Below are 19,943 nucleotides of genomic sequence, written 5' to 3'. Positions count from 1 at the left end.
AGTGAGGCAAAGAGAAGGGGAACCACACCCTTGGCAGGGCGGTTTAGCCAAGAGGTGGCGCCGGGACGGCAGAGGAGTCCCTGGACGCCCATACGGCAGTGACCCACACGGCTGACAAGAGACTGCGTGTTCATGCCGTTACTCTGGCACTTTTAGAATAAAATGAATGCATTTAAAAGATTCGTCTGGGGGCACTCGGGTGGCTCAGTCGGTTAAGTGTCTGACTCTTGATTTCGGCTCAGGTCATGACCTCACGGGTCGTGGGTTCAAGCCCCACGTCGGGCTCTGCACTGAAGGCTTGGGGTTCTCTCTCCCTCTGCCCCTCCCCCCTCCCCCATCCCCTCTCACTTTCTCTCCCTCCCTCTCTCTTGAAAACGGAAAATAAAAATAAAAAGATATTAGTTGGCTTATGGAACTAACAGCCTTTGGTTTTTCCTGCCCTGTGGAAGTTTTTCTTAGGAAGGAGGGTGTCCGAGGGCCTGGGTGGTGGGGCGCCTCCTCCTCTGTCTGCCGTGCTCACATAGGTGCATCTCAGACCCACTCACACCAGGAGGGACGTGGGGGAAAGACAACCAACACCGGAGCACCTCACATGAGTTCGGACAACCCCAAACCAGACTGATTCCACATGCTCTTTTCACTGACCTGTGAAACCAGAAAGAAATCTATGCATAAAATCTACTCGACTGGGTCCAGGCGAGAGCAAAGAGAGAGCGTCCAGCATGAATCTGAGTCGCACCCGGCGAGCTGTTCTCGGCTACACGTGCCCTCCGCTTTAACAGACGGTAGCTCCACGCTGAGACCCCAGCGTGACCACCTGCCCCCCCCCCCCACTCTGCTGTCAACGGGCTCCCAGGAGCAATGTGATTTTAAGTGAGTCACACCCCAGAATCCTATTTGGGGATTAGCCAAGAGGTGACACCAGGATGGCAGGGGCCGTGAGGGGCTGTGAGGGGAGGGGTCCGTCGTGAGAATTACCCTTAGGGTCAGCAGACAGGATTGCCGGCCGAGGTCTGGAACGGCGAATCAAGACAGAGGTGGCAAAGGCCCCACGGGAGGGAGGAGAGGTTGGGCGGGACAGTCACGCCCCAAACACGAGGCAGGCTGGGTCCCGAACCGCCTCAGAGCACCGTGAGGGTGGCGGTGTGGCACTGTGCCCCCTGTGCCGCAGGCACCGCTGAGAAAACCTGTGAGGCTGGGCCCAGGTGTGCCTCACGGACCCTGTCATCGGGGCCCCCGGCGACCCCACAAGGAGGGAAGGCGAGTCCTGGGTCCACATCTCTCAGCACATTTGTCCGGCCGGCCTGCTCGCCCACAGCGGCTGCTGTGGGGGCCGAAGCAGGTTACCGGGGATGGCAGGAAACCACCCCACATCGTCGTAGTGCCCCCAGACTCTGGTCAGCACCACACACTGATGATGTCCTGCCACCGAGGGACGGCGTCCACCCTTCGGTCAGCACGGCCCAGATAGGCGCTTTGCTCGGGCCTCGAGGTGAACGTGCCCCCAGAGCTGGCACCACAGCAGCCCTGCTCTCAGCCCCCACTGCGTGCCTGCCGGCCGTCCGGCTTGTTTGGGGGTGAGAGCCGATAAAGCGATACATAAAAACACCAGTCCTGTAAAGGGGCCGGGGGAGGGGGAGTGCCTGGCTAAGCATCCGACTCAATTTCAGCTCAGGTCACGATCTCAGGGTTTGTGGGATCGAGCCCCACGTCAGGCTCCGTGCTTTCCGTGCTTGACAGCATGGAGCCTGCTTGGGACTCTCTCTGTCCCTCTATCTCTGCCCCTCCCCCACTTGCACAATTCTCTCTCTCTCTCTCTCTCTCTCTCCCTCCCTGTCTCAAAAAACCCACTAGTCCTGTGGCCATCCAGCCAGTCATACTGGCCAGTCACACTAAGGTCTCCCTAGGCTCCCCATGCAGTCCCCTCCTGTTTCTGGCCCTGGCCAGGGTGGATTCCCTGCATGCAGGACGGTTCTTTGGATGTGAGCACCCGGCAGAGGAAATTAGAAAGGGGCACAGGCTTCAGCTTCCTGGGGGTCTGTGCTGGGACCTTCAGGCAGAGCTGAAATGCACATGATGCTCCTGGCCCACAGCGTCAGCGCTGCCCTGGAGAAGCCACAGCGTTTGCAGTGGTTTGGGGTAAGCTCCTGACTAATCTGGGCCTCCTCGCCACCCTCCCGCCTATTTTGAGGACCGTCACACTCCCACTCATGTGGCCCCTCCACCAACTCCTTGCCCACGTGGACAAAACTCATGAAGACACATGACTGGGCTGGCCGGCCAGAGACGGTGGGAGCCTGAGGCCGAGGACGCATCACGGCAGTCTGGGTCTGGGTCAGCGGGGACGCTCAGGAACCCTCGGTGAGCAGCGCAGCAGGTTCCGGGCAGCCCGCCTTCGGGGAGGGTGATGGGCAGACCGGCCGGAGAGCTCACTGGGGGGCGGCTGCAGAAGGGAGCCCCTCAGCTCCAGGAAGCGAGGCCTGCTTTCCATCAGACGCCCGGGGAGGGCTTGTGGAGAGGAGGTAAGAGAGAAAATCAACTCCAGAGCCCCCGGGGCCTGGGGGGACACGGGGAAGCATCTCTGAGAAACTTTTTAAAAATATTTGTAACTGCAGGTTGAAAGAATGATTGCTTGCAAAGGGAACAAGAGAAGCGAGATGCTTGACTCTCCTCTGACTAGAGTTCCTGAGAGTCCATCCAAGCCCCAGCCCCCTTTCCTTCCCCTTTGGATGTGGGGAGGGTCCGGTCGATGTTTGCCGCCCCAGCCCCCGTTCTGGCGTCAGCGCCCTGGTTGAGAGACGGCTGGTGCTCCATCCGGTGACAAAGCCGAGAGGTGTCCTCCCGTGGGATCGGCCACACTGCCCTGCAGCCCCTCTGTCCTTCCCTACTCTTCCAGAAAGGCCCTGAGGCCTAGTCGGTTTCAGCCAGCGTTTCAGCACTCCTGCAGGGTGCACGCTCCAGAGAACAGGAGTCATTCTGGAGGCAGAAAGGGGACAGTTGGACCAGGAGCCCTGGGACTTTCTCACGTAAATGAGAGGGGAACCTAAAAGGCACCGGAGCCCGTTTGCTCTCCGAGGGGCTCCTGCAGCCTTCCTGGCTCTCAGCCCTCCCCCAGGCCCACCTCCGTCCAGGGGCAGCTGATCAGAGAGGGGTTCAGTGAGCACTTTCCAGCGGACAGGATCTCAGGGGCTCCAGCCGTTCCCGGGACGGGTGAGGCGGCACGTGCCAGCTTGTCGGAGGCCCTACAACTGCATGGTCGAGGGGTCCCCGTGAGCGGCACAGCCTGGGGGTTAACAAGCAGACCCTGGGTCCAGAGGACCCACGTGTGAGCCCTGAACTCCCTCCACCTGCTGGACCTGTGGCCGGTCCAGGACTTCTGAGAGGATGCGGCTGTTAACTGGGGAAAGCCCTGGAATCGGTCCTAATCCTATAAGAGCTGAGGGTTAGCTGTTGCTACTTCTTAACAGAAGGGAGGTCTAGCTCCCTGTGAAGAGCTTGTAAGTAACTAAGAAAAATACCGACAGTTAGAAAATGGGACTTACGGAAATGTTCCTTCCAGCTAGTGAGTTCGTCTCTCGGGGTTTTCCCTAATCAAATATTCAGAGTTGTGCACAGGGATTCACGTACAAGGACCGTCATCATGAGGGACCTTGGATGACGTGGTACAGGACCGTCATCGTGATGTTATTTACAGTATCGATGTCAGAGAATTGGAAACAATAAAAATGTTTGATCGAGAAAGGGTGGTGAAGTCAGTTGTGGTTTAGACTCCGAACGGAGACTCTGACGTGGGAGAGGTCACTGCAAGGAGCACGAGGGCCGCGTGCCAATCCTTCCGAGAAGCGCAGGGAGTCAGTCACATACAGGCCGGGCACCCTGAACAAGATCAACATTACGGGAAAGAGCTACGTGTGGGCCGGAGGAACTAGTAAGCACCCTGTGTAATCGGAGGGGCATTTACTGCCTGAGGCAGCTCTCGGGTCCGACCTGAAATGCGCACCCGTGTGCGTCCCTGTAGTAACCACCTGCCGGGCACACCGTGAGCAACGCAACACAAATTAGTGAGCCTACTACGTGCCTAGCAAGGGTATTAAAGGACGAAACGTGGCCACTCGGTGATCAAAGGTACTGGAGAAGGAGGAGGCCAGCTCACGTAACACGGTCTCAGCCACAATGCACACGACGGCACGTCTTCAGGTACGCGGCGCCTCCTCCTGAGCTCCAAACCCAGATCTCCACCTGCGTGTCCCACATCCCCTGACACGCCGTCCCACTCTCAGCAGCCTCCCACATCAGAATGACAAGGAGTCAACTCGACAGGAAGACAAAGTCCTAGATGTGCAGGCACCTTCTGAGTTTCAAGACACGTGAAGCAAGACGGACAAAATTAGGAGAGGAAATAGATAAACCCACCATCATAGCTGGAGAGTTAAATACACCTCTCTGTCTGGAATTGACAGAAAAAGGTTATAAAAAATCAGTAAAGATGTAGACAAATGTGAATAATATTAACCAAAAATATCAACCAAATTGGCCTAATCAATGCACATAGAGTACTTTACCCAGCAACTGCAGAACGTATATTTTTTCAAATACACATGGAACCTTGACCAAAATACACCATATGTTAAGCCATAAAGCAAGTCTTAACAAATTTCAAATGAGCGAGACCATACACAGTAGGTCCTCTGATCACAATGGAATTAAACTAGAAATCAGTAACAAAAAGAACAAGGAAATATCCAACAGTAAGTTAAGCAACTCGTGTCTGCTTTCCTCTGCGGGGAGGGAGAAAACAGCTACTTAGACTTCCTAAAGACTAGCCTCAAGAGACCTTTCCAGGAAATACAGATCCCAGTAAATTTTAAACCGGCTCTTCACAAATGTTTCAAGGTGCTCGTTCTGCACGTGCACGGAGGAGGCACCTGTACCTGAAGACCAGCCGCCCAGGTGCCCCTGGGGCCGCGGGATGCGGCCTCAGCACCTGGGACTTCACAGGCTGCACAGCTGTGCCTGGTGACAGGACATCTAAGGAAATCGAAGCCGGAGGAGAGGCCAAAGCCCTTGGGGGATTTGTGCAATTACCTGTCCTTCTTCAAATTACCCGTGGAGAAGGGGCACGGTGACCTCCGGTATGCATCGCTTAGGAATGCGGACCGCAGATTTATTAACATTCACATATGTCCTTAAGAAGAAAAATTGGGTTTTTTTCTGAAGGGTTCGAGATTTTTATTAAAAGTTTCCATGAGGATAGCCCCCAAGGTTGGGGGGGTGGGTAGCGGGCTTTGGCCGGTCTGGGCAGCTCATGCTAGATCAGGTCAAGATTATATAGGCCTTGGGCTTATTTCCTTGGAAATACATTTGAAAATATTCAATTTTACAAGGAACAAAAATTAATTTAAAATACAGTGACTCATTTTTTCAAGCATGTCACTTTGGTTCCTATCTGCCTTAGCACAAGATACTTGTTGCTACGGCAACCGGTATGGAATGAAAAATAATCAGTCCAGAAATTTCAGAGTTCTTCCTCAGAGAAAAAGTTCCTGGTTTTGTTTTGATGGGATCTTTTCCTTAAGATCATCCTGTTCTCAAAGGGCAGGTGGATCTGGTTTGGAGCCAAAGTCGAATAAGGCGCCTATTTCGCAGCCACACTGTCTGAGCATCCGGCTTTCCTCCAGCCACCCCTGGGGAAGAGCAGCTAGAGCTCGGGCTGGACCAGGGACCCGCAGGCGGCGTGGAGCCGGCTGGAGTCCGCCGTCGGGTCCTCGCAGATGTCCCCCTGACCGGGCGGCTCAGCTCTGCTGCTGCCTGTTGCCATAAATGGCAAATCCAGGCCCCGCCAGCCCCCGGGAAGTGCAAGTCCAGAGCATACATGTGTGGCGGGAAACGAACAGTGCTGCCTCTGGGGTCCCGGCGGGGGAGGAGGTCCACGGGTGCTCATGTGCACCCCACCAGCCAGGCGCTGACGGTGCCTCGCCTAAACAGGGGCCTGTCGATGTTCCTCTTGAGGAAAACAAAACCAGAGTTCACTTTTAAAACCAAAAAAGAAAAAATAAGCATGTATAGTGCTCCGCATTACACACGAATATGAATCTCAGATGGATAAGGGGTTAATACACTAAAAATCAAAACCAAAAAAGATCAAAAGAAGATACAAAAACAAAAAAGATCAAAAGCAGGTAAATTTCTCTATCATCGGTTGAGAAAGTTCTTTCTAATGTCAGAGAAAATTGCTGCATTTTATCACACAAAAGTTCTTACATTTTACCACATTTTAAAGTTCTGCATATAAAAAAAACCAATACACTAAATTAAAAGGCAAATAATAATATAGAAAAATATTTGTGGGAACTGAAAAGGAGTGAGTATTCCTAAGGTCCAGTCCATAAGCAAACTGCTCAGACACCATGAATAAGTAGCCAAGCGACAAAGTATAAAGAAAAATGCCTAATAAATATGTGAAAATTGTTCAACCTCACAAGGAAGTAAAGTGATGAATTTTTATTTCCCAATACTTACAATAATTTCTAAAAATAAATAAGTAATATTCGACATAGAATGCTACCGATAGGACAAAATTGGTCCAAAATTTCAAGAAAGCATTTCAGTAAACACAACAATAAATTTACAAATGTTGTAAACTTCGACCAAATAGTTTTATTTCTTAAGAATCTAGGGGCACCTGGGTGGCTCTGTTGGTTAAGCATCCCACCTCAGGTCATGATCTCGCGGTTTCTGAGTTCGAGCCCCGCGTTGGGCTCTGTGCCGACAGCTGGGAGCCTGGAGCTGCTTCGGATTCTGTGTCTCCCTCTCTCTCTGCCCTTCCCCACTCACACTCTGTCTCTGTTTCTCTCTCTCTCAAAAAAAAAATGAATAAACATTAAAAAAAAAATTTAAAAACTCTATCCTAAGCAAATTAACCCGGTTTGAAGCACATATTTATGTACAAAATGCACACATGGCAATGGCAGGAACTGTGCCCACAGACTGGAACTAGGAGAAAGGGCTAGACCCAATGTGCCCATTTACTGGGATATCATGTGACCAAGGATGTCTGTGAACTTTTAATGAATAAAAAATAATGCTTAGGAAGTTAAATTTTTTAAAAAAAAAAAGCACTTAAATTGTATATAGAATCCTTCATTCATATAAAACACATTAAAAACACTAAAAACAAATACACAAAATATTAAGGTGGCTATTCCTGGAGGCACTGTTAATTCAAGTTCAGAAACTCATGCTTCTTTGCATTTAGCTAACATGTATAAAATGCCTCGTATTTACCAGGCAGTGTTCTTAGGACACTGGGAACTCGGAAGTGGACAGAACAGAGCACCTGCCTCCAAGGCACCTGCTTCCCAGTCAGGGGAGATGGCTGGTAGGAGACAAATCAGGACAGGCTGCAGCAGGTGCCATCCACATTTAGTGTATAAATCAGGGGCACAAGAACGGGTCTAGGAAGGTGTGGAGGTACCGGGGCACTGATATTGTGATGAGAAGGAGAAAATACAACAGACACAATGGAAACAAAACTTCCAAAAGTCTGGGTTACAGGGGCGCCTGAGCAGCCGACTTCAGCTCAGGTCATGATCACACAGTTCGTGGGTTCGAGCCCTGCATCGGGCTCTGTACTGACAGCTCATAGCCTGGATCCTGCTTCGGGTTCTGTGTCTCCCTCTCTCTCTGCCCCTCCCCTGCTCGTGCTCTGCCTCTCTCTCAAAAATAAATAAAACATTATAGTGAAAGTCTGGGTTACAGGCACGTCCTTATCACGTAAAGTACACTGCCATTCGCAATGGGGCAATGTTGCAACGAATTTAGCTCCTCTAGACTACAGCACCGCCTACCCTGCCTGAGGTGTGGCTTGGACAATGAGAGATGATGAGTATAAAACACTTAGAACAATTTACTATTCAAAACACACACTTGATAAGTTATAGCCACCATCACACTTTTAAGTGGAAATGAAATCTTACCATTTTGATCAAAATAATTTGCTTCTTATGAAGTTATTCCCGACCAAGAGCTTAATTTCAGGCTTTGACTTTAACACACAATTGCACGATTACTCTCGTGGCGATTCATCTTTGGTGTCGTCTCCTGGAACAAGCACCTGCCAAGAGCTGGCCTTGCTTGTAGGACTCCGCCTGGCTTCAGGACGCTCCCTTCCTCCCCGCACAGGACGTGAGGTTTACTCCTCTTCGTGAGCCACACAGAGCGAAGGACCACTGGGGAAGGAAAGGACAAGCTCTCGACTGACTTGGGTAATAAAAAAAAAGTATTTACCTTGGCTCTTTATTTATGTTTTACGTTAACTTTCGTGTAATATTTTATGTTCATGGCTTTAAATGAAGAGGAAAGCTTCTTTAATTAATGAGTATATTAATTTTGAAAAATATCAAAGTGCCAAATAAATTGTATATTTTCTTTTCTTTTTCTTTGAAAGAGAGAGAGAGCGAGCGCATGCACATGTGTGCATGAGCAGGGAAGGGGCAAAGGGAGAGAGAGGGAGAATCTCAAGCAGGCTCCGCACTCAGTGTGGAGCCCAATGCGGGCCTCGACCCCACGATCCTGGGGCCACGACCTGAGCCAAAATCAAGAGTCAGATGCTCAACTGCCTGAGCCAGCTAGGCACCCCAAATGTATTTTCTTATGAGTAAATCTTCTTAGTACAATTCAGATCTCCACAACTGGATTTTGTGATAATTCAGATCAAGACTATATAAAAAGTATGTCTGATAGTAGTGATTAAACGTCAAATACTCCTCTAAAATACCTGGACCTTTCATCTAATTAAAAAAAAAAAAAAAAACTTCTACAGAAGTGGGTAGAAGCAGGGAGGACGGCGGGTGGAGGCTGGGAGGACGGCGGGTGGAAGCCGGGAGGACGATGGGTGGAAGCAGGGAGGACGAGGGTGGAAACAGGGAGGATGGTGAGTGGAAGCCAGGAGGGCGGGGGGGGGGTGGAAACAGGGAGGATGGCGGGTGGAGGCAGGGAGGACGGTGGGTGGAAGCAGGGAGGACAATGGAAGTAGGGAGGACGGCGGGTGGAGGCAGGGAGGATGGCGGATGGAGGCAGGGAGGACGGTAGGTGGAAGCAGGGAGGACGGCGGGTGGAGGCAGGGAGGACAGCGGGTGGAGGCACGGAGGACAATAGAAGCAGGGAGGACGGCGGGTGGAGGCAAGGAGGATGGTGGGTGGAAGCAGGGAGGACAATGGAAGTAGGGAGGATGGCGGGTGGAGGCAGGGAGGACGGTAGGTGGACGCAGGGAGGGCGGCGGGTGGAGGCCGGGAGGACAGTGGGTCCTTTGAGAAAAAAGCCTTTCGTCAGTGTTTTTGTGCACCTGACCGTGTGCCACTGCTGTGACGTGGGGCCTCCTGACTCCTAGATCTGAAGGGCCCTGGAGTTGGGCCATCCTGAGCACCAGGGAGCCAGGGACACACGCTCACTGAAGTGGCACTGGCCCCTGAGCCTCTGAGGGAAGTTTCCCACAACGGGCGCCCTGGCGCCTTGTTTCCCACAGGCACAAACTGGGGGTTTTGGTGACACCAACTCCCAGTCCTCCTCAGCTCAGGCATCCAAAAGGCTTCACAGGGGGACTTCTGAGCATAGCCCCCTTCTGTCCGGCAGGCATACGGGCCTATTTTTCACGGGGAGGGCTCCCTCCCATTCCTCGTAAAGCTGGTCGGAGCCTGGAGCGCTGATGACAGTGACATAGGAGGGCGGTGCACCCCAACCCGGGGAGGGACACTGGCACACCAGGCTGGGCTTGGCTTCATGCCTCGCTTGACCCACTTCATCTTCAGACAACAAGAGGCTGCAGCCAACGTCTCACGATGGGAAAGGCTGGGAAAACATTTCTGAGTGGAGACTTAATTGCTGCTTTGTTTCTCTACTTAAGCATCTAACGATTATTAATCTTTGTTGAAAAAATAATGTAAATCTAGCTCCTCAGCCGTCACTTCAGAGCGTGAGAGGGGATGGTTTGGGCTCCGTGTGCCTCTTTACCAGAAAGCAGAGAACAGCACTTAGAGGTCAGAGTGCGCCCGGAGTCTGGCGGCTCCGATGTTAGCTGCTGTGTCCAAGGGCCCCTCCAACGCGCTGCTAGAGGACACGACACGGCTTACCAACCCGCGTGTGAACACAGTGAGAGAGGACAGAGAGAAGTGTTCAGTCCCCACCAAGGGGCTGGGGCTCGGCTCCACCCCTGTGAACACTCCAGGCTTCGCCACGGGAGAGCGGACATTGAGGGAACACACCGGTGCCGGGGCCGGCACCCATCCTGGCCTCCTGGGAAAAGGTAGCGGTCTCTACAGGCCTGTGAATCAAAAAATAAACTGTTCTCGGGGAAACGCAGCCCTGTTGGGGCATCTCCAGTGCAAGGTTTGTCTGCCTTGGTTTGCGTTTTCCTCAAAGACCCCTTACAACCAAACAAGGAGCAGATCTTGAGGATGTGGTTCTCTCCAGATCATTCTAGAAGGAAATGTGGCTCATGAGTGGCTGAGGCACCACCAAGACCGCTGGGTTCCCAGGCCTTCTCCCCGGCCTGTTCCTTCCCCGGGACAGCACAGTCCCCTCCCAGGACTCGAGTTCCTGCCAGCAAAGTCACGCTTCAAGACAATTCAAAAACTCCACAACTTGGGTGAAAAACTAGAGCTGGACAATGCTTTTTCAAGCTTTCTTTATAAAGGAAGGTTCTTGCCCAGAGTTCAGTTTATAGGTCTAAAGCCCGTTTCTAAAAGAAAAAGAGGAAAAGGGGAATGAAAAAAGAAACAAATAAGGAAAGAAGAGAGGAAGGAGAGAGAAAGAATGTCTGGCGTCTTCATTAAAAAAAAAAAAAAAAAAACCTCTTATTCATTACTTGGTTTACTCATAAAATAATTGTGTTTTGTTGGTCAACCCACCCAAAATACAAGTTCCATGAGAGCAGGACTTTTTCTTTGCCCTGGAATTTATAAGAGTGCCTGACACACAGGAGACACTCCATTAATATTTTTTGAACTAATTATACATGTAAAGATTTGAAGCAAAAGAAACATTTGAAGATTCGAGTAGAAAATATTTTTCCATAAGTTTGGAGAAAAAAGAAAATGGTTAAATCCTGAGGAAGAAGGGAGATGATTTTTCTGATGCTTCCGTATGTTTTCCTCATGAATTTACACCTCCCTCTGTCTGGCCTTCCCATTCACCCATGCCCCAACTCAGAAAGGGTCAGCATCCTTCTGATTCATGCTTCCTTTCCAAGGTCATGGGCGAAGACATTTCTAGCAGTACCTGCCTTTGTAAGAAACCGAAATCCCCCATGAAGGCAGCCAGCCATAACCTATTGGATTGCGAGCATCTTGTTCCGTGAGTGTTCCACAAGACGAGCAGACATTTCGAATAAATTTTAACTTGATAAACAAGTGATGTCTTGCAATACGAGTCATACATGTCAAACGTCACATGATCACAATTAAGCCAATGGCTCTCTCGATCTCTCTCTCTCTCTCTCTCTCTCTCTCTCTCTGGGGGGTTGTGAGTGATCCTCTCCCATGCTCGCATGCTCGGTCTCAGGCCATGGTTGTTTGGCAGAAATCAGTGATTGTTCAGAACACCGGAAGGTGCCCACAACTGGCACTAGTATATTTTTTGTCACTTCCAAGCACCTATGGACAGTCCTCTGCTTCATTCTAGGTCAGGCCGCCTGCAGATATAGACCCTTTCTTCTGCTGCCTCATTGCCAGTTACATTAAATGCAGTCTCTGACAAGAGTTTATTAACACTGTACTGTGGTCAACATCTGTTAGTGATAGTGAAAGTCGTCCTACACAGTAACCCTCCTCTCTCTTGTCTCCCTCACAGCAGCCACGAAGGCTTTCAAATGTAAGTGCAGGTTAATTTATTTTTCTTTACATTTTGTATTTTCTTTATTAATTTGTATTTACCGTAATATTGTAATTACTTTCATATGAATATTTTGGGGGTTGGAACAAACCATCTGAGTTTCCATTACTTCTTATGGGGCAATTTGCTTTGATATACAAGTGCTTTGGATCACAAGCATATTTCCAGAACGAACTTTGCACACAAACCAAGGTTTTACTGTACACGGCATCCCCAGAAAAATGACATGTAGGTAGGGGCTTGGGGGCACAGTTTCAGAGACCGTGAATGCCCAGAAATGCCCAGAAGCCCATTTGGGGAAACAAAGGTAGGAACCCGTGCTCCAGCAGAGTCTGTGAGTAAATGGAGCCTCCAAACATTGGGCCCAGCAACACCCTGACAGGCTCTGCTCTGTCTCCTTCTACTGAGCCTTCAGAAGTTGACAGGCCGGCAGAGGTGCGTATTTGGCAGGAGAGTCAGAAGAGTTTCTGTGGTAAATAAGGGAGAAGGCCGCAGATGGTTTCTAGAGCAAGAGACCCATACGACCCTACCCAAGGAAGAGTCGGGCTGACAGCCAGGACTCCAGATTGGTGAGCCCAACCTGCCTGTGCCGAACTTCACCTTCTGACACAGACATGACTTTCTAAGCAGAACTGCAATGAAAATTTCAGAGGACAAATTGAGGAGGACTGCTCGGGTTCTATTATCTAAAAGTAAATATCTCTCCCTAATTTACTTTTCACTTTGAGTTATGTTTTCAGGCCAAAAACCACCTACCAACTTATCACCATAAATTTTAGTACGTCCACAATAACATCATCAGGGACATAGTAGCAAGAAAACTGTCTTCCAAGAATAGAAAGGAATCTGCATTGACTCTACCATGGAGGGTCCTAAGGGACTGCCAAATTAACCCCTTGTTCACCACGGAGCTCTAGACACAGGGAGGCTTGCCCACCAGCCTGAGGACTCACTGCAGAGCACAGCTCCCCTCCGGTCCGCTCAGCAGGCCGAGGGCGGACGAGAGGCATTAGGTCTGCTGGTTGGGGCGGCCGGGCTGGGGTTCAGGCCTTCCTTCTTATGTCAGGAAAGCCGGGCCCCAGAAGTAGGCGACTTCTATTCTGTTCGAGGATTGTTTGAGTACTTTTCCTAGGGTTTTCAGTGTTGATTTTTGGATTAGTGTGCCCTATTCTAAGGATTATAAATCATTTGTTGATCACACAGAATTAACTAATTATGAAACAATTTGCTAAGGTGGGTTTTGGCCTGCATTGATAGTTATGAGATCACTCAACACCGACGTAGCAGAACATTTTCTGGAACAACTCATTTCATAAAGTTGACATCAAAAACTCCGCCCCCCTCTCACAGGGCTGGCTTCTCTGGGTCCACAGAGGGCAGTTTTTCTGAAAAGGTGCCTGCCTTGCTTCTGCAGGGCCAAAGTCATGTCTACAGCACTGGAGGCGTGTCATTTGGCTCAGGGGCTGGATCCATCACAACTTGAACACAGGATGCCAAGGCTGGAGGGGTGGAGGTGGCTCAGCCTGAAGCCGAGTCTTCAGATTTCCTCTCTGCAGATAGACGTAGCACCACAGAGGTCCAGCTTTGGGCTGTTTAAATCATCTGAAAACCGTCTGAAATGTGAATCCTCTGGTCATAGCTGCAGAAAACACAAATCAACCAACAGACGTAACCCTTTCAGTTTACTTACCTGCCGTGTTTACTGTCTATGGGGTGGGGGGGGGGCGGTATCTCAAGGAATCAACTCATGCAATTATGGGGCCAAAAAGCCCAAAACCCACAGGCCAGGCCAGCAGACTGGACACTAAGGCAAGATATCTGTTCCACAGTCCTGAGGGAGATCTTCTCTAGGGAAACCTTGGTGTTTGCTTTAACGTCTTTCTAGTAATTAGAGAGGCCCCACCCACACCACTGAGAATAATTTCCTCCACTTCACGTCGCTAATGGGAGATGTCGACCCAGTTTATAAAACACCTTTTCCTTGTGTCTTCCTGCCTACGACACAGATGTGAGGACCCGAGCAGTCACTTGTGATCATGGGGGAAATGTGACAACCTTGCATGGATTCGGCCCTGGCATCAGCAAATCGCCAGGCCGGGGCCCGCAGCCACCTTCTCCCAGACCTCTTTCCATAGGAAATAAGTACACCTGCCCAGGTAAGTAAACTGAAAGGACTTTACTTATTATATTCTGTCACTTGGAGCCAAAGCATTCCTAACTGATCGACTGGACCCAATGGAGAAGAATCCATCCATTTATGAGGTAGGAGATACCTTAGTGGCAGGCGATAAACACCTGCTCAGGGTCTGATTAATGAATTTATTGAAAGCACAAGGAGATTAGGGCAGAAAGAGCTTCAACAGCCACCGACCTTGTGTGACAGGAGCTCACGTGTCATCTGGTGTTGAGGAGAGCTCGGGAGCCCCACAGCAGCTAGGGGGATCGGCAGGCAAGTCTAGAACTGTCACACTCTGACCCCATCGTCTCTGCTTCCCTTCCAGCCGGGTCGCTCTTCCTGCTCTGCCGCCTGACGGACCACCCCACCTCATCTCCGATGTTGGCTACCATCGACATCTAGCTCCAGGTCTCAACTTCTGGGACTCTGCTGTCTACAGATTCCATAAGTGACAAGCTCTGTTGGAGTTGGCCAGTCATCACCAGATGTATTGGTATTTGTCAAAGATAAGAATCACCTGGGTTCCTGGGACCCATCCTAGACCGACTGCCTCACATGGAGGGACACAGATAGGAGTCTACATCATTGACAAGCTATCCCAGTGTTTCTCATGCACTCGGTATGAGAACCCTGCCTTCTCACGTGCTCCTGCCTCCTACAGGCTAGGTCACAGGCCACTGACCAGGGGAGGAGAGCGTGAACTTCACCCAGAAACAAGGCGTACCTCCAAGAGCCATAATCTGGGTGCCTTCTATACCTCGTTCGTTGATCATTCTTCTCATGAAAGAATGTCTGGTCAAATGCTTTTTCTAAAAAATATTCCTGGCCTTTGGGGACTTCTTTATTATTCCAGGATGGGGGAGTTCGGAACAGAGACATGTTTCTCATAATCTTGGACAAGGAAGTAGCTAGGAAAAGCAAAGATTCTTTACCAGAATGCAAAGGTTCACTATGGGGGGAGATGATAAAATGAGAGAACTTATTTTCCCTTAAAAATTCCCTGTTTCCCCACAGCAACCAAATGAGACATGGGATTTGCTAGCTGAGGGTTGGGGATGGGGAGCTTGCATAAAGCTTAGAACCAAAGCCAACTAGGGTTCTAAATCACTTTTTAAAATCTCCTCTCAGATGTTGCGTCTTAAAACCCCAGGCTTCTTACTCAAGAGCAGGCTTCTTAAGAGAGAACAGCTTTCTTGAGCTGCAAAAAGAGCCTAGATGATCCAAAGCTCTCAGCTTACATTATAAATCATCGCGTGAAGAAAAATTAGAACGGCATGAGACAATTTTCCATCCCAAACCAAGATGAAAGTCTGATGTGGGAAGAGGGTTAGCTGCCGGCAGGGCGTCAGGACGGCCCGTGGAAGACCACCGAGCAGAAGCGATGAGGAAGCAGCGAGCAGGGTTTGCACGTCCACACTGGCCTCCTCCCAGCCACGGGGCTCCCACCGCAGCTCACCGCCCACCCCCTCTCTGGAGTCAGTGATCCAGCAGAGCCTTGCAAATGGAAGGCCTCCATCTGGATCAGTTACATGGATAAGCGCACCAATACCAGACCATTAACAGGTGCATTGCTCCTCACTGGCCCCGTACAGGGTGAGGCCCGGGAGACTGTAGGCTCCGTGGGACGAGGGGCCACGTGTACACCGTCCACTGTTCACGGTGCTCCACAAGAACTGTGACGTCAACAGTGACACTCGCCGAGGGCGTCTACATAACAGGAAATACACTCATCACCCCACAGTCTGTGCTGCACGTGCTACTGTTACCCCATGTTACAGGCAGAGACACCAAGGCTCAGAGAGGACAGGAAACTCACCCGAAGTGCCCAGGCAGCAAGTGGCAGAGCAGGGCGCTGAACCCAGAGGTGGCTGTCCCGGCCATCTCCCTGTGAGTAAGAGAACGGGTTTATAGTAGAGAGCGAGAGCACAGTCACCTGAGCGGGCGTGGGGTCAAAGTGTAGCTTCACCTGAGAAGCAGGTACTGGGGTCAAAGGGCTCTGCTGGGAGGCAGGAGCACCTGACCATGCCAGCACAATGACCTGTCACCCCCCCCCCCCGCCCCCTGCTTTCCTCTAGAAGACACAGGAGATCAGCTGTGCCCGCCATGGAGCCCAGGCCACAGGCTCACGGCCAGGTGAGGCCTCCCCTTGGCGGGCGGGGGTGGGGAGACAGATGTTTGGTGAAAGGCCAGCTGCAGCAGCTGGGAGACACGGGCTCAGTTAGGTGCCAAGAGCGGAGGGCTGCCACAGCCTCCAGGGGGCAGAACTCGAAACAAAATAACAACAGTATCAGGATGACCGGGTCATGGCAATCGATGCAAAGTACACACATGATCAGAAATATCAAATGGTGCGAATCACATCTCCTCTACAGGTTCCCAAAGCAGACACTCTCAAGCCTCATCCCAGGTTTTCTGGTACTTGACATATTTCCAGAGGACAGTCTTAAAAATGGGACTTCCACTGATCGATTGTAAATACTGACTTCTGTTTAAGTGAAAAGATTTGGCTTTCATAGACCTCCTAACTTTCCTTCCACTACCAACAATTAAATCCTGATTTTAATTAGCACAATCAGCATTGACGCTCTAACAATGTAAAGCTCATCGTAAAGCTGAGCATAGCGTTATGATTAATTTTCCATTGCTGTATAGCTTCTACACTGCTTCCCCTTCTCTTGCTCTGTCCCTGCCTGTGTATTCTTAATTTTCTCTACAAACTCGACTACACTGAGCAGTCAGATCATCTGGAGAGATTTTTCTCCTCTCCCTGTCCCAGATCCCCACCCCCCCCCAGGGCGCCCCCATCTACCCACTCGTCATCCCAAGGACCTGATTTGCTGTCAGGCCTTTCTTCAAGGGTCAGCTAGTTCCTGGGGCCCCAGTCTTTTCTCTTGATTTTTTCTACCTTGTTTTCTTGGGTTACATCCTCATGCAGCTTTCTGAAAAAGAGTACATCAGAAAAAAAATTACCTGAGATTTTGATTATGTGAAGCGACTACTATTACATCTCATTGGTGACCTGCCTTTGTTTCAGGTTGAAACCATCCCTTCTAGAACTAGCAAAGCCTTCTCCCAGGTGACGCCTGTGCCGCTGTGGCCGCTGAGAATCACTACCAACCTGAATCTCATCTCCCTCCATCGATCCCTCTGCCCTCCACCCCCTGGGACTCTCTAGGGTCTTCTCCTGATTCTTGGTGCTCGGAAACCTAGTGATGCTAGATGTCTGCCTAGGTTTGAGTTTTCTTGTTTGTTTGATTTGGTTTGGGGTTTGGGACTTTTTTTTTTTTTTTTTTTTTTTTTTTTTTTTGCATTCACTCGGAGGGCCCAGTTAATCCGGAGACTTGTGTCCTTTAACTCTGGGAAACTTTTCTTACATTTCTTTGATATTTCTCCCTTCCTTTTTTCCATCGTTTTCCATAATTCCTACTAGTTAGATATTGTTAAGTGTCCTGTCACCTTGCTCTACTTTCCAGGACGTTTCCTTACGTTACCTCCCAGCACTTCCACTGAATCTTTCATTTTGTAAATCATGTCTCTGATTTCCAGGAGCCCTTCTCCATTCCCGGATTACTTTCTGTGTGTGGCACTGTGTTCTTATTCATTAGCATACTCTCAAACCTTTTGAAGAACACATCTGTTCTTGTGTTTATCTTTGCTTTCCCTGGGATCATTTTTAGTTGGTTTATTTCAGTTTCTCTGCCTCATGTCAAAGCCTTCGATATTTGCCTACCCATTTCCAACATATAGATACCTCCTCCTGGGGTTTTATTGTCTCTGGAGAAGAAACCCCAGCTCCCCCGATGGCAAGCAGAGGTGAGATCGTGAGCATTCTCGGGCCAGGGGGCAGAGGGGGCCAGAGTCTAACAGGTTTCACACAGAACGCGAGCAACCCCGTGGCTTCAGCCCTAGAAGTCTGCCTCCCTAGATGAGAAATGTAAAAAGGGAGATTTGGGAGAAAGATGGCCTTTCACCCTTTTGGGGTCGTGGACTCATTGTCAGCCCTTCATGATCGGCACTTTTGATCTGGAGGGAAGCTTAGACCCTCGCCAGCCCACCCTGTTTGTTTGCTCTTGAGGAGATGAGCCCAGGGAGGAGGCCCCCCTCTCCGTGGCCACAGGGCAGGCCAGCCGTCTGGGCATCCTGCTTCCACGGGCTTTATCTAGACCCTCCTTCACTTTGAAGGGTCCACCCCATCGGGCCCAGGTGCACCCCTTTCTCACTGCAGTGGCCAGGCTGGTCTCTCCACCTGTCCCACTCTGTCTACCCCATTATGACACCTCTAGGCACCTACATGTGGCTTGTCCCCCTGAAATCCCTCCTTCTCTTTTACCCAAAGCCATTCGCCCAAGGTTAGAATGGGGTCAGCCTGGTGCCACCTTCAGGGGACACATGACAACAGGGCTCTTCTGCTGTGACAAAGGGCTCGTGTTGCCTTGATAACTCCCGGGGCTGGGGGAAAGATGCAGGAATCATGGAAGAATTGGTAAGTAACCACCTACCTACCTCAACTCCAAAAGAGCATTAAATAAATACATAGTAAGATTCAACTTTGTATGGACTTGCTTTCGCCGTTGAACAAGGCTACACCTTCTGAAAGAGCACACACCCCAGCCCCAGAGGGTTCAACACTTGCTTCAGACCCCAGAACAGGTGAGGCTGTGCAGGTGTCCTGAGCAGGAGGGCGCTGAGGCATCCCGGCCCACATCCACCCGAGTGCCAATGACAGAGTCACAGGAAGAGTCCGCCCCCTCCGTGTGGTCGATACGCACCACCCGCCTGTTTGTTGACGCTTTCACTCTTCAGATGCCTCATTTTTAAGAATCCAACCCAGAACTACAGGACCAAAGGCATTGCACGTCTGCCTGTCGCACGCCATCCTCCCCACCCTACGGCCCTCCTGAGCCCGCGGCCGGCGTGGCATTCATGTGCATGCCCTAAGCTCTCTGCAGGGACACAGCCCTGCTGGCCAGACATGTTCCCCGTCTTCCACTCCAGGGCAGACGTCACTGAGGAGCCCCCGGCGGGACCCCTCACACAGCATTCCCACCCCCGTAACCTGCCCCAAGAACACCGAGGGGCCGCAATCCGCACCGGAGCCGCACACACTGGGGTCCTGGGCTCCAGCGGACTGGACCCTGGGCCCTTGGAGGGGCACCATGCTGCCGTCCTTCCCTGTCCCCCGACCCAGGAAGACCCGGCCTCAAGCTTAACTCCAGCCCTGCCTCACGTGTGCATATTTTTCTGTCACCCTCACTCTTCTCAGGGCCTGACGCCTCAGTGTCTTTAAGAGTCCTCGGCTGCCGGGTATCGATTCATTCTCTTCACCTCCCTCAGGGGCTCTCAGCTCCTCGAGGGCAAGCACAAGGTTTACAAGAGCCCCGCGGGGCTGGGTGTGGGCAGATGCGGGGGACAGTGACTCTGGAGGGCCACCTCCTTCTGAGGTTCAGATGCAGAGGAAGAAAATTTTTGCAGGAAGGTCTGCCTGACGGTTTCAAGCGCTACGCCAACCAGAGATCAAAGGACATGTGGGGAACACTTTCAATCCACAACTATAAGTGTAGCAAACTCAAGACTCTCTCCCTATCAAAAGTTCCACCCCAGATTCACAAGACAACACTCACAAGTCCAAGTAAATAACCGAGTGACACATCCAGGACCCAGATTGTGCTTCAGAACACACACCCACCATACCTCCTGAAGAGGGTGAGTTTGGACTGTGCCTTGTCACCCTCCACCCACCTTGTCAGGGGTCTCCCGGGGCTACGGCTTCCGATGACAGCCAGCTGGCCCTTCAGACAGCATGGACACCCAAACTGAAGGGCAGTGGCTGGAGCCCTGTTCTGAATCTTCTCATCAAGAGACAGAATGTATGAGGGAGTGG

Source organism: Panthera tigris, chromosome A2 (genome assembly GCF_018350195.1).
Source record: "Panthera tigris isolate Pti1 chromosome A2, P.tigris_Pti1_mat1.1, whole genome shotgun sequence".
Lineage (NCBI taxonomy): Eukaryota > Metazoa > Chordata > Mammalia > Carnivora > Felidae > Panthera > Panthera tigris.
The sequence above is the reverse complement of the archived record's forward strand: the minus strand, read 5'-3'. Positions refer to the sequence as shown.